At 32.9% G+C, this 13,691-nt stretch overlaps 1 non-coding gene across 1 annotated transcript; it reads left to right on the top strand.

Annotated features, from left to right (window-relative positions):
- The first annotated feature begins 673 nt into the window (after window positions 1-673).
- LOC112704325 (small nucleolar RNA R71) lies at window positions 674-777 on the top strand. The gene has a single exon (XR_003154957.1). It is a non-coding gene; the product is annotated as a small nucleolar RNA R71 (small nucleolar RNA).
- The last annotated feature ends 12,914 nt before the right edge of the window (window positions 778-13,691 follow it).

Below are 13,691 nucleotides of genomic sequence, written 5' to 3'. Positions count from 1 at the left end.
ACTCAGCTGGCCCACTTGTGCCTCCAGATTTCTGATGGAGGATCTTGTTTCACTCATGAAACTGAAAGTGGCCTTTGACAGATCAGAGGCTAGATTGGCTAAATTAGAAGTGTTTTGTTCAGAATTCTCTGTCTGTTGCTGAGAAGATGATGGGAAAGGCTTGCTATTGCTCAGCCTATTGCGTCCACCATTGTTAAAGCCTTGTTGAGGCTTTTGTTGATCCTTCCATGAGAAATTTGGATGATTTCTCCATGATGAATTATAGGTGTTTCCATAAGGTTCACCCATGTAATTAACCTCTGCCATTGCAGGGTTCTCAGGATCATAAGCTTCTTCAGAAGCTGCCTCTTTAGTACTGTTGGATGCATTTTACCATCCATTCAGACTTTGAGAAATCATGTTGACTTGCTGAGTCAACACTTTGTTCTGAGCCAATATGGCATTCAGAGCATCAATTTCAAGAACTCCTTTCTTCTGAGGTATCCCATTATTCACGGAATTCCTCTCAGAAGTGTACATAAATTGGTTATTTGCAACCATGTCAATGAATTCTTGAGCTTCTGCAGGTGTTTTCTTTAGGTGGATGGATCCACCTACAGAATCGTCCAATGACATTTTTGAAAATTCAGATAGACCATAATAGAATATATCTAATATGGTCCATTCTGAAAACATGTCAGATGGACACCTTTTGGTCAGCTGCTTGTATCTTTCCCAAGCTTCATAGAGGGATTCACCATCTTTCTGTTTGAACGTCTGAACATCCACTCTAAGCTTGCTCAGCTTTTGAGGAGGAAAGAATTTATCCAAGAAAGCCGTGACCAGCTTATCCCAAGAGTCCAGGCTATCCTTAGGTTGTGAATCCAACCATATTCTAGCTCTGTCTCTTACAGCAAAAGGGAAAAGCATGAGTCTGTAGACTTTAGGATCAACTCCATTCGTCTTAACAGTCTCACAAATCTGCAAGAACTCAGTTAAAAACTGGTAAAGATCTTCAGATGGAAGTCCATAAAACTTGCAGTTCTGTTGCATTAAAGCAACTAGTTGAGGCTTAAGCTCAAAATTATTGGCTCCAATGGCAGGAATGGAGATGCTTCTTCCATCAAATTTGGACGTTGGCTTTGTGAAGTCACCAAGCATTCTCCTTGCATTATTATTATTTTCGGCTGCCATCTCCTTCTCTTGTTCTAATGTTTCTGAAAGGTTACCTTTAGAGTGTTGTAACTTAGCTTCTCTTAATTTTCTCTTCAGAGTCCTTTCAAGTTCTGGATCAATTTCAACAAGAGTGCCTTTTTCCTTGTTCCTGCTCATATGAAAGAGAAGAAAACAAGAAAAGAAAAGGAATCCTCTATGTCACAGTATAGAGATTCCTTTATGTTAGTAGAAGAAGAAAAGGGGGAAAGAGTGAAGAAGAATGGGTTCAGATTTTTAGATGAAAAGAGGTGAAGAGAAGTATTAGTAATTAAATAATTAAATAGAATAAGTGAGAAGGGATAGAAAATTCGAAAATAATTTTAAAAAGGGGTTAGTAATTTTCGAAAATTAAAGATAAGATATAATTAAAATTGAAATTTAGAACAAAAAGAATTTTTGAAAAAGAGGTGAGATATTTTCGAAAATTAGAGAGGAAAAAGTAGTTAGGTAGTTTTGAAAAAGATAAGAAACAAACAAAAAGTTAAATAGTTAGTTGAAAAAGATATTAAAACCAAATTTTAAAAAGATAAAAAGATAAGAAGTTAGATAAGATATTTTAAAATCAAATTTTGAAAAAGATACGATAAAAGATAAAAAGATTTAATTCAAAAATTTGAAATTACTTACTTCACTAACAAGAAACTACAAGATAAGATTCTAGAACTTAAAGATTGACCTTTCTTAACAAGAAAGTAACAAACTTCAAATTTTTTGAATCAATCACATTAATTATTAGTGAATTTTTGAAAATATGATATAAAGATAAGAAAAAGATTTTGAAAATATTTTGAAAAAGAATTTTGAAATTTTCGAAAAATAGAAAAAATGAAAAAGATATAATTTTTGAAAAAGAATTTGAAAAGATAAGATTTTTAAATTTTGAAAATTTGACTTGACTTGTAAGAAATAACTAATTTTAAAAATTTTTGACTAAGTCAACTCAAATTTTCGAAAATTATGAGAAAAATAAGGAAAAGATATTTTTTTATTTTTTGAATTTTTAATGATGAGAGAGAAAAACACAATTATGACCCAAAACTTAAAAATTTTGGATCAAAACACATGATGCATGCAAGAACACTATGAATGTCAAGATGAACGTCAAGAACACTTTGAAGATCATGATGAAGATCAAGAACATATTTTTTGAAAAAAATTTTGATGCAAAGAAAACATGCAAGACACCAAACTTAGAAATCTTTAATGCATGGACTCAAACAAACGAAAAGTGCACATGAAAAATAACAAACAACACAAAACAAGAAAACATCAAGATCAAACAAGAGGGCTTACCAAGAACAACTTGAAGATCATGAAGAACACCATGAATGCATGAATTTTTTCGAAAAATGCAAGAAAAGTTTTTAAAGCATGCAGTGGACACCAAACTTAAAAGTTGACTCAAGACTCAAACAAGAACACAAAATATTTTTTGTTTTTATGATTTTATGATTTTTTTGTATTTTTATTAATTTTTTCGAAAATAAAGTTTGGAAAAACGAAAAATAAAAGAAAAATTTTGAAAAAGATTTTTGAAAAGAAAATTACCTGATCTGAGCAACAAGATGAACCGTCAGTTGTCCATACTCGAACAATCCCCAGCAACGGCGCCAAAAACTTGGTGGACGAAATTGTGATCAACAATAATGGCTCTTTGGCACGTGCATAAAAATTAACTTAGCACTTTCTTTCCACAACTCCGTTCAACTAAACCAGCAAGTGTACTGGGTCATCCAAGTAATACCTTACGTGAGTAAGGGTCGATCCCACAGAGATTGTTGGTATGAAGCAAGCTATGGTCACCTTGTAAATCTCAGTTAGGCAGATTAAATTGGTTTATGATGAGTTCGAAAATTAATAATAAACAGAAAATAAAATAGGATAGAAATACTTATGTAAATCAATAGTGGGAATTTCAGATAGGCGTATGGAGATGCTGTGCTCCTCTTGTATTTCTACTTTCTTATTACATTCCTCCAATCCTTCCTACTCCTTTCCATGGCAAGCTATATGTAGGGCATCACCGTCTTCAATGGCTACTTTTCATCCTCTCAGGAAAATGGTCTTATGCGCTGTCACTGCATGGCTAATCGTCTGGAGGCATCACCCTTGTTGATGGCTACATTCCTTCCTCTCAGTGAAAATGGTCCAAATGCTCTGTCACAGCACGGCTAATCATCTGTCGGTTCTCAATCAAGTTGGTATAGAATCCCTTGATTTTTTTGCGTCTGTCACTAACGCCCAGCCTTCAGGAGTTTGAAGTTCGTCACAGTCATTCAATACCGGAATCCTACTCGGAATACCACAGACAAGGTTAGACTTTCCGGATTCTTGGGATCCTACTCGGAATACCACAGACAAGGTTAGACTTTCCGGATCCCCATGAATGCCGCCATCTATCTAGCTTATATCACGAAGATTATGTTGGAGAATCTAAGAGATATGCGCCCAGCCTAAAGTAGAACGGAAGTGGTTGTCAGTCACGCACGTTCATAGGTGAGAATGATGATGAGTGTCACGGATCATCTCATTCATCAAGTTTGAATTGCAACGTATATTTTGGAATAAGAATAAAAGAAAATTGAATAGAAAGTAATGGTAATTGTATTGAAACTTGAGGTACAGCAGAGCTCTACACCCTTTATCTATTGTGTGCAGAAACTCCACCGTTGAAAATACATAAGTGAAAGGTTCAGGCATGGCCGAATGTCCAGCCCCCTAAAACGTGATCAATAGCCTCTTAAGATGAAGAATAAAACAAAACTGAGACCAAAGATGAAACGTGGTCAAAAGACGTCTAATACAATAGTTAAATGTTCTATATATACTAGACTAGCTACTAGGGTTTACATGGGTAGGTAATTGATGCATAAATCCACTTCCGGGGCCCACTTAGTGTATGATTGGGCTGATCTTGATCTATCCATGAGCTGAGGCTTTTATTGGAGTTGAACGCCGAGTTATAGCGTGTTTCTGGCGTTCAACTCTGGGTTATGACGTGTTTCTGGTGTTTAACTCCAGACAGCAGCATGTACTTGGTGTTGAGCGCCACTTTACGTTGTCAATTCCCAAATAAAGTATGAACTATTATATATTTCTGGAAAGCTATGGATGTCTACTTTCCAAAGCCATTGAGAGCTCGCCATTTGGAGTTCTGTAGCTCCAGAAAATTCATTTCGAGTTCAGAGAGGTCAGATTCCAACAGCATCAGCAGTCCTTTGTCAGCCTCCTTTTCAGAGTTTTGCTCAAGTCCCTCAATTTCAGCCAGAAATTACCTGAAATCACAGAAAAATACACAAACTCATAGTAAAGTCCAGAAATGTGAATTTAACATAAAAACTAATGAAAACATCCCTAAAAGTAGCTTGAACTTACTAAAAACTACCTAAAAACAATGCCAAAAAGCATATAAATTATCCGCTCATCATTAAACTTGTTTGAAAATTTTAATTTGGAACATAGTTTAGAGCTAAGAACACACAACTTGTGAGATTTTGAGCTTAATTATATGGTTACATTATTTAACCTTGGTTTTTCTTCTTGTGTGTTTTCTTCTCTATGATTGCAATCTTTGCTTTGTTCTATTCTATATGTCCATTGTTTAGTGTACATTCATGCATACATGTGATTGAGGCCATTATTTGATATTAGCTCACTTATCCTAAATAGCGTACCATTTTATTTACCTTTGGTTGCCACTTTGAGCCTTTTAACCCCCACTTGTTCTTTATATTACCACATCACTAGCCTTAAGCAGAAAAATAATTAATTACCCTATTTGAGTCTTTGGTTAGCTTAAGATAGAGATTGTGTGTCAACTAAGTGTGGGAAAATGTAGAAACTATGGTTGATGAGAATGTGTTTTTACTCTTATTGACAAATATTGGTAATTCGGGTGCTCACTCGGGTAAAACTAGAAAAACAATATGCATTGATAAACTATGCTCTTAAAAAAGGGATAAATGGATAGGGGATAAATTTACCCCAATGTTAAGTTCAATAAAATAAGATCAATGCATATATAATGGAATCAAAACTAATACAAGAGTGTGTGAAATTTGGCAAAAATGAGAATTTGGGTAGCTAAGCATGATTTGAGAATTATATAGAGTGTGTGTATGTGTTAGGTGAATACTTGGGTTGGTCAAAGATTCAAATCATAGCTCACTTTGCCATACATATATCCTCACCCTTACCTTAGCCCCATTACAACCATGAAAAGCCCTCATGATATTTGCATTAGTACACTAAATATTTGTTGATTGGTTAGATGAAGAACAAAGTTTTAGAAAGCACGACTAGAGGAGACTAGAGTGGAATAACCCTAGACACTTGAGCGATTAGAGTGCATATACACTTCCAGTGAGGGTTCAATGCTCAACTCTATGTTCTCGGCTTTCATGAGCTTTCTTCTTACAAGTTTACTATTATCTTATTCTATTATTCGAATTAGTGGAATCTATTTATGTTTGTCTTGGAGAGCTTGCTTACTCTTTACCAAGTAGGTAGAAACATTTTAGCATGTAGTTGCATTCTTGTAGATAGGTTGCATTGTACAAGTCTCACCTTTCCTCCTTTACTCTTTTGATTTTCTTGACCTTAGCATGAGGACATGCTAGTGTAAGTGTAGGGAGATTGATAAACCACTATTTTATAGGTTATCTTGTGCTAAATAGAGTGGATTTTATCAATCTTTTATACACTTATTCATATGAAATGCATGGTTTTACATTTTCCTTCCCAAATTGATGCTATGATTGAAAACATGCTTATTTGGCCTTTAATTGGCTATTTCTTAAATCCTCTCTTATTTCTATTCGATGCCGTGATATGTATGTTCAGTGTTTTCAGAGACTACAGGGCAGGAATGGCTTAGAGAATGGAAAAGAAGTATGCAAAAGAGGAAAGAAGATAAGGAATTAAAGATCTCATGGGCAAGCAACGACGCACACGCGCGAAGCACGCGTACACATGGTTAGAAGACAAAGCAGTGACGCGCACGCTAACTCTAGCCCTTCCCTAGGAAGGGACTAGGACTTGTGAGTTAGAGTTAGTATACCCAATTAACCTTCCTTTGTAACTGCAAGAGGATAACTAATTGGAAGCAATAACTTTTGATATTATTATTACACTTGAGAAATTCAACGAGGATAGAAACTCCAATTAATTTTCTCCTAGCCAAGGCTTTCTCATTTTGAATACACAACACATCTTGTTATCATTCAGTGATCTAATTTTCAGTTATTTATTTTTCTAATTTCAACGTCACAAATTTCTTAGAAAAATTCCTGATCAATAATTCGCACCTTATTTCAACTCGTTGGGAAATGACCTGGGAATCCTACTCCCAATATTTTATTCTGAATTGTGACACCCTTTTTAAATTGATAAGTGGAATTTTCGCCGGTTAAGAACTGTACTCGCAACGCTATTCTTATTATAAATTCTTAATCGGCAATTTTCCGCCCGTCACCTCTCTCTAGAATCCAGCAATAGATTGTTAACATTATTTATGTATCTAGAGGTAAGATAAAAGGTATGAAGTTTTGAAAGCATTATTAAAGAATTAGTGTATAAGAATTTATAACTAAAGCAGCAACTATGTTTTTATAATGCATACAAATACCATAGGTCTTTAGGTAAAAAAATTTAAAAATTTGTCTAGTTTAAATGGTTGCTTATAAACTATCGCTTATCGAAGGAAGTGGACAAGATTTCCCAGACCCCATCGCTCGTTTACCATAGCCTCGCACACTCCCAATCCCTCGAAGTTTGATTCCTTTAGAAGCAACAAATTTAAATTGATTATAGATTAACCACTTGGAAATAACTGGAATGCCTTGCTGTAGTTGAAGATTATCCAGTGAGACAAACAAATCACAACAAAATATTGTACCTGAAATAGCCAAGGTAGGAACTTTCATAAATGCACTCCCAAATGTACAAAGTTTTTTGAGGCATTTCTTCAAACTCCTTAAATTCACTCTCAAAAACTCAAAGAACTTTCATAAAAAAATTATACTAAATATTTGGATTCATTGTCAAACACAACATATGTATTCATTCGCATAACAATGAAAATTCTTAACTATAATTTTTTAGCTATAATTGAAAAGACAAATAAAAAAACAAATTCAGTGAAAGATAAGAGAAGTTACTTGTGTAGTTGAAGTTTCTCTTCTTCGATCTGCAATAAGAAGCTTTAATATCATGCAATTCAGATCGAAATGAGTAATTTCAATTGCAGATCATGAGAAGTTTCAATCAGTTGAGTGAAAAATACAATTAATTAGTGAGAAATACATTCAATTAGGTTTTAATGTCCTTTAACTGCTAATGCACTATTTTGGTTCCGAAGTGAAATGAAGAAGTCGATAACTAAAATTTGTCTGAATTCCATAGTGCTAAACATATGGAATTTAATTGCCTGAAAATCTACTACAGTAATCAAAATTTACAAAAATTAACAAATACAGTAATCAAAATCAATGCATATATTAACATATTTCGTAATAAAAAAGCACTAAATTAGGGGTTGGCCATAAATTCATAACATAAATTAACACATTGAGAATGGAAGAATGACCTACCTACATAGCGATGGCGAGTTGGTGACAATGACTGGGAGCGGAAAGCAGAGACACTTACAATAAGGAGGACAGAGGAGCAGCAATGATCACAGAGGCAACAATGACTTAGTAGAGCATATCAGCGACAAAATCAAAGGCTGCAGTCTCATCGGAGAGGTATCGAGAATCGAGATCGAGCGAGAGCGAGAGCGAAATTGGGATTGAAATCCAACGAGATCGAGATCGAAGCAAACGCGCGAAGGAATAAGTGATTAGATTGTAGCGTGAGCGAGATTTGAATGTGAGGAGTGAGACATTTTGATTTAATGACCAAGGAGTTTTGCTTGTTCCTGTGAATGTGAATAAATGATTAGGAATAGGTAACATTTTAAAAAAAGTAAATGTATTTGGTAATATTTTAGCATAAGTGTTACTTAAGATGTAATTTTGTTATAATTACTAACATTTTAATAAATATTAAGAGATAAATGTTACTAAATATCTATAATGTAGTATTGTATAATACTTTTACTATAGTGAAAATTTCACCACAGTTGTGGTGGAGACTAGATGTAGATTGCATTGAAGGCAACTGAACTAGGATACATGACTGCGTCAACTTCTTCATTTCTTTTGTTGTTCTGTTTTCTAAAATTTATGAGACAAAACGAAATTGCCTCTTAAATTTTTTGCTATACAGTTCAAATAGAAATCAAGTTTGAAGTTGGGTATTAAAGGCTTAATCCATTAAAGTAAAAGAAGGTCATAGATTCAACTCCCCATTCTCTAAGCCTTCTGTAACCTTCAAAGACAAATAACCCTCTCTCCAGCCACCATTTAAACGCTGCTTAGATAGCAGAAATTCACAAGCTTTACAGATGGTTGGAGAATCACTGTAATTCTTTCCAATAGCAATCAACCTATTTATCCCAAACCATGTGGCATAGGTAAAGCAAAATTCCCATAAACCATACCTGTTAAATAGATTTAGGTGGTTTAGAGGTTTACTAAACTAACAAAGTTCCATTCATGCTATAAGCAAGAGAGCGAAACCACAACATGCATAAATCAACTATCAAATCAATAGAGAAAACTTGAAAATAGTGGTTTCCAAAAAGGGAGTAGCATACCATGAACCATCCGAAGCTTGAAAGCTTTCAATATATGCAGTGGCTTTTTTAATACAACGGCTTATTTCTTCTGGGCGATGCATGAGATATAATTTCCAAAATGATGCCAATGCTTGCAGAGAGGCTGATGTACATTTCACATAACTATATAGGACATAGCAAATAGAAATATTAAAAGATTCAAATGATGGGTTAATGGATAGGAAGAGCAATAACTATATCGCTTTCCGCTGGATTTATTATCTGACAAAAGAGAAAGCATTCATCTAAGTGTGTATCAATGACAATAAAAAATATTAAATAAACACCGTTAGATACAGCTAAGATAACCACGAAAAAAGATAGCCAGGAATGTGTGGAAATAGCCATTAACTCCTCATCCTCCAAATATGATTTATCTCAATACCAAATAATAAGAGCTTTTATAGTGTCATGTTCTCACAATTAACATTCTGTTGAGGTATTCTCTTAACCCAATTAAACATAAAGTATAATCTGAATAAAAATTAATTAAATATATAGACAAAATCTGAATTAAAATCCTTAACTCTAAACAGCCACAATTAAACTGAATTAATCAAAAATAAAGACAAAAACTTAACAAACAACCTTTATAATAGTGTAAAAGATAGGCTTTATTTCTTTTTGTGTTCTTTTTCCTCCTGTCCTTTCTTTAACCTCTCCTACAAATCATCCATTGTACATGCTCAGTGCAGATTTTTCAAGAATAGAGCAACTAAGATTACATAATAGAAACTTAACCAACAGCAACAAATGAAGTTTGAGTTCACATTGACTCCAAATACTCGTCATAAGGAACTTTCCAAGAGAAAAATAACATTTATCAGCTGGAAAGAACCTGACTTGTAAAGAAGGTTCAATTGGGACCATTCACATCTGATGCATAGGCTAATCATGGCTTAATATTCTCATATCCATCATAAAAATAACTAAGTTATTCTAAGGCACATTAATTCTAATTACATGATTGTACTTACTTGACTACAGTTTGAAATCAAATAATCTTCTTACAAGAACAGTCATGAAAAAATTAATAAAATATCTTAGTCCTCTAGCATACCAATAATGTTCATTATTGTTACAACTTGGAGCTTGGGCAAAATTAAATTTGAAAAGCAAACACGACACAACCCCACATAGGTAAACGCCATCAAATTAGAGGAAGCAAGTAATGAAATCTACCTTTGTTTTAATGAGTATAATATCTCAACACCCTCATGGTGGAGAACAAGCTTATCAAGTGCCAGTACAACATATCCAAGAAAATAACAAATCAATAAATTGTACAATACCCATGTCATCGTCAGTCAAGCAACAAAATTAAATTTGAAAAGCAAACAAGACATACCATCAATGAAGCCAAGCAATTACTGAGTATAAAAAATGTGCAAAACCAATTTCAAAGTGCATAGAAAGAAAGTTTAGAACAAATCAAACCAAAAAGAACAAACCAGAAGTATAAGCAGAGCAAAAAGAAAGAGGCACCAATAGCAACAAAAGCTAAAATAGAGGCGCGGAGTCTGAATCTGCAGATCCAAAGACGAAAGGCTCGTCCGACGTGGAGCTTTAGCAAAGGATCTGAATCAGAAGAAGCAGACGTAGGAAAGTAGCTAGAACAGATCTGAATCTGCGATGGGTACGTCGATGAAGGTTGGAGGCGATGGAGGCTGGAATCTATCACCGATAGTACCTCATGGAAGAAGGTTAGGGTTAGCATGGTTTGGGAATATTTTTCCAAAGAGAGGAAAGAGGGAAAAGGGTGTGTCTGATGGTAGCGGCGTTAAAGTGGTAACACATGAAAAAATGAGACTAAGGGAAGGGGAGATTGAAATATCACCAAAGAAAAGGTAGATTAGCTGTTCTTCCAGCGTTCACCACTAAAACCGCTGGAAAACCATCAGATAGCGGCGGTTGTCATAACAACTGTTAATTGTTCGCCGCTATCTTCCGTTTTTGTAGTAGTGAAATAAGTAGAACAGAATTAGATTTAAAAACCTTAGATAGCCCACCTTATATTATGGTTTTAAACTTTAACTCTAAGCTTTATATTTGAGTGTCGAAGTTCTAAGATTGCCTTTGCCTTTTCCGAGACCTTTTATATTAACTATGCGGGCACCTTTACCATGCTGAGAACCCCCTGTTCTCATTCCATACATGTTATTTTTCAGATGTAGGTCGGGCGGCACCGCACTGAGCATTCTAGAGACTCTGTGGAAGCGAAGAACTTTTGGAACTCAGGGTTGTATTTTATTTATGTTTACACATGTATATAGATTCTCCACCTTGTATATGTTATATTTTGTCCATCCTAGAGATTGACTTGGAGAAAAAGGTTTGTAGCTTGGGTTTAGGGTATTGTCTAGCCGGCCTTTGCTTCGCAGGTCGAGTTTAGAGCTTGATTATATTTACCGGTTGGAATCTTGTATATATCTGTCTCTTGGTTTTCTGTATAAGCTTTTCATCTTATAATTGACCATGAGCGTTGTACCTTTGTTTTTATTTTGATTGTACCGTTTTTTTTGAAGGTTCCTAGTTATATTGCTCTTGTCACATATATAAGTATTTTTACTTTTAGAGGTTGTAGTGCCTCGTCACCCCTGATTTAAGTCCTAGGCATAAAACTCTGTGTAGTAGGGTGTTACAATTATCGGCGGACGAAAAAATTATCCGGTAAAAATTTATATGGTTAGATTTATTTCGATGGTAAACATTTTACCTGCTGATTTTCTTGGTAAATTCACCGGTTAATCCGATGATATCCGACGAATTTCTTGTAGTGCCATTAGAAGTAATTTTTTTTCCAGATTTTTTTGTTTGTTTAGGATTTTATTAAGTTTTTTACTTAAATTCTTGATTAAATTTTTTAATGAAGTGTGTGATTTGGGTTTGATACTAATTAGAAATTAAATAATTTTAGGTTAGCTAGAGTGTAATTTATGGTTTGTTCTGAGTTGATGGTATTTTGGTTGATTGTAGTTTTTTGAATTTATTATTGTATGAGTTAATTATTTTCTGAGTTAATTTTAGTGTTGATTGTTGTTAATCCTCTGAGTTAATCTTAGCTTATTAAGTTTATTCTGTGTTAATTATTGACTTATTGTCGATTGTTGCTAATTCCAGAGTATAGTTATAATTAGCTTGTTAATTTTTTGAGTTAATTGTTATTAATTTTTTTAAGTTTATTGTTGTCTGAAGTAATTTTTTGAGTAAATTAGTGTTGATTGTTGTTAATTCTCGAAGTTAATCTTAGCTTATTAATTTTCTGAATTGATTATTGACTTATTGTTGATTATTGTTAATTTTTCTGATTTTATTATTGTATAAATTAATTATTTTCTAAGTTAATTATTATTAATTGTTGTTAATTCTCTGAATTAATCTTAACTTGTTAATTTTTTGAGTTAATTATTGACTTATTATATGTTGATTATTATTAATTTTTTTGAATTTATTATTGTCTAAGTTAATTATTTTTTAAATTAATTAGTGATTATTATTATTAATTTTCTAAGTTAATTTTAACTTGTTAATTTTTGAATTAATTATTAACTTATTATAAGTTAATTATTGTTAACTTTTTTGAGTTTATTTTTATATGAGTTAATTTTTTGAATTACTTAATATTAATTATTATTAATTTTTTGAGATAATCTTGTTAATTTTTTGAATTAATTATTAATTATTATTGTTAATTTTTTTGAATTTGTTAATAATTTATTAATCACTTATTTTTTTTCATGGTTGCAATTTATTAATAATTTTTTTATGAATACAATTGACTCATTTAAATATATAAACTTTGATTTTTTTTTTGTTTAATTTTATCAATTAAATTTGAGCTCTTAATATTTATTTAAGCGAATGGATAAGATAATTACTTGATTAATCCACCTTGATTAAAATTAGTAGTGTCCATCTCTTGTATTGTTGATGGGATATTTAGTTTGAGTTCTTCAGTTATTTATACATGAATCTATTATATTATTATATAACCATATCATTGAGATTTGAGACACATTAATTTTAGGCTCATATTATATTGCTTTTACTATTGACATTATTATAATTATTGTTATTTGCTATTTTCTCACATACTCGAATATAAAAGTAATAAAACCGGTAATATGCAAGGGATTCTTTCTCTTGTCTCTTTGGAGTCTCTCTCTTTTCAAATTTGTTGTGGTATTCTTTCTCTAATTGACATTTTTATATTTAAAAAACAGTAATATAGGTGAACAATTTTTGTTGTACAGCTAAAATGATATAAAATTGTTTATACTTATATTAATAATAAAAGTTATTTATATACAAATATGAAAATTTTTAAAGCAGAAAAGATAGAGAATGGATTTATTTTCACGTTTTTTTAAGGGAGGCAGTAGTTCACGTTTGAACAGTAGTTTTTCCAAATAACGTTAAGCAATATCGAATTAATTACAAACTTCAGTGCTAGCTAGCAATAAGAGCATGCATGGTGGCCGACTGGCCGGTACTTTTTTCTTTTGAAGCATCATTGACTCGTTTCAGGGATTCCCTGGCTCGCAAATTTAAGTGCACAAACTATGTGGCATATCGCACTTGTTTTAAAGTGCATAAATTCATACGCAATTCACCTAAAGCTAAATAAATCTGAATAAATTAGTGGACATGGATCCTCCATGATATCTTAAAAATCTGAACTATAAAATGTAGTATACATTATTATTTATTTATTATGCCAGCATATCGAACAGTAGTAGTAGTAATTGCAATGCAAATAACATATATGAACCACACT

This window comes from Arachis hypogaea, chromosome 7, assembly GCF_003086295.3.
Source record: "Arachis hypogaea cultivar Tifrunner chromosome 7, arahy.Tifrunner.gnm2.J5K5, whole genome shotgun sequence".
Taxonomy (NCBI): Eukaryota; Viridiplantae; Streptophyta; class Magnoliopsida; order Fabales; family Fabaceae; genus Arachis; species Arachis hypogaea.
Note: the sequence above shows the minus strand (reverse complement) of the source record. Positions and strands in the feature narration are given on the sequence as shown.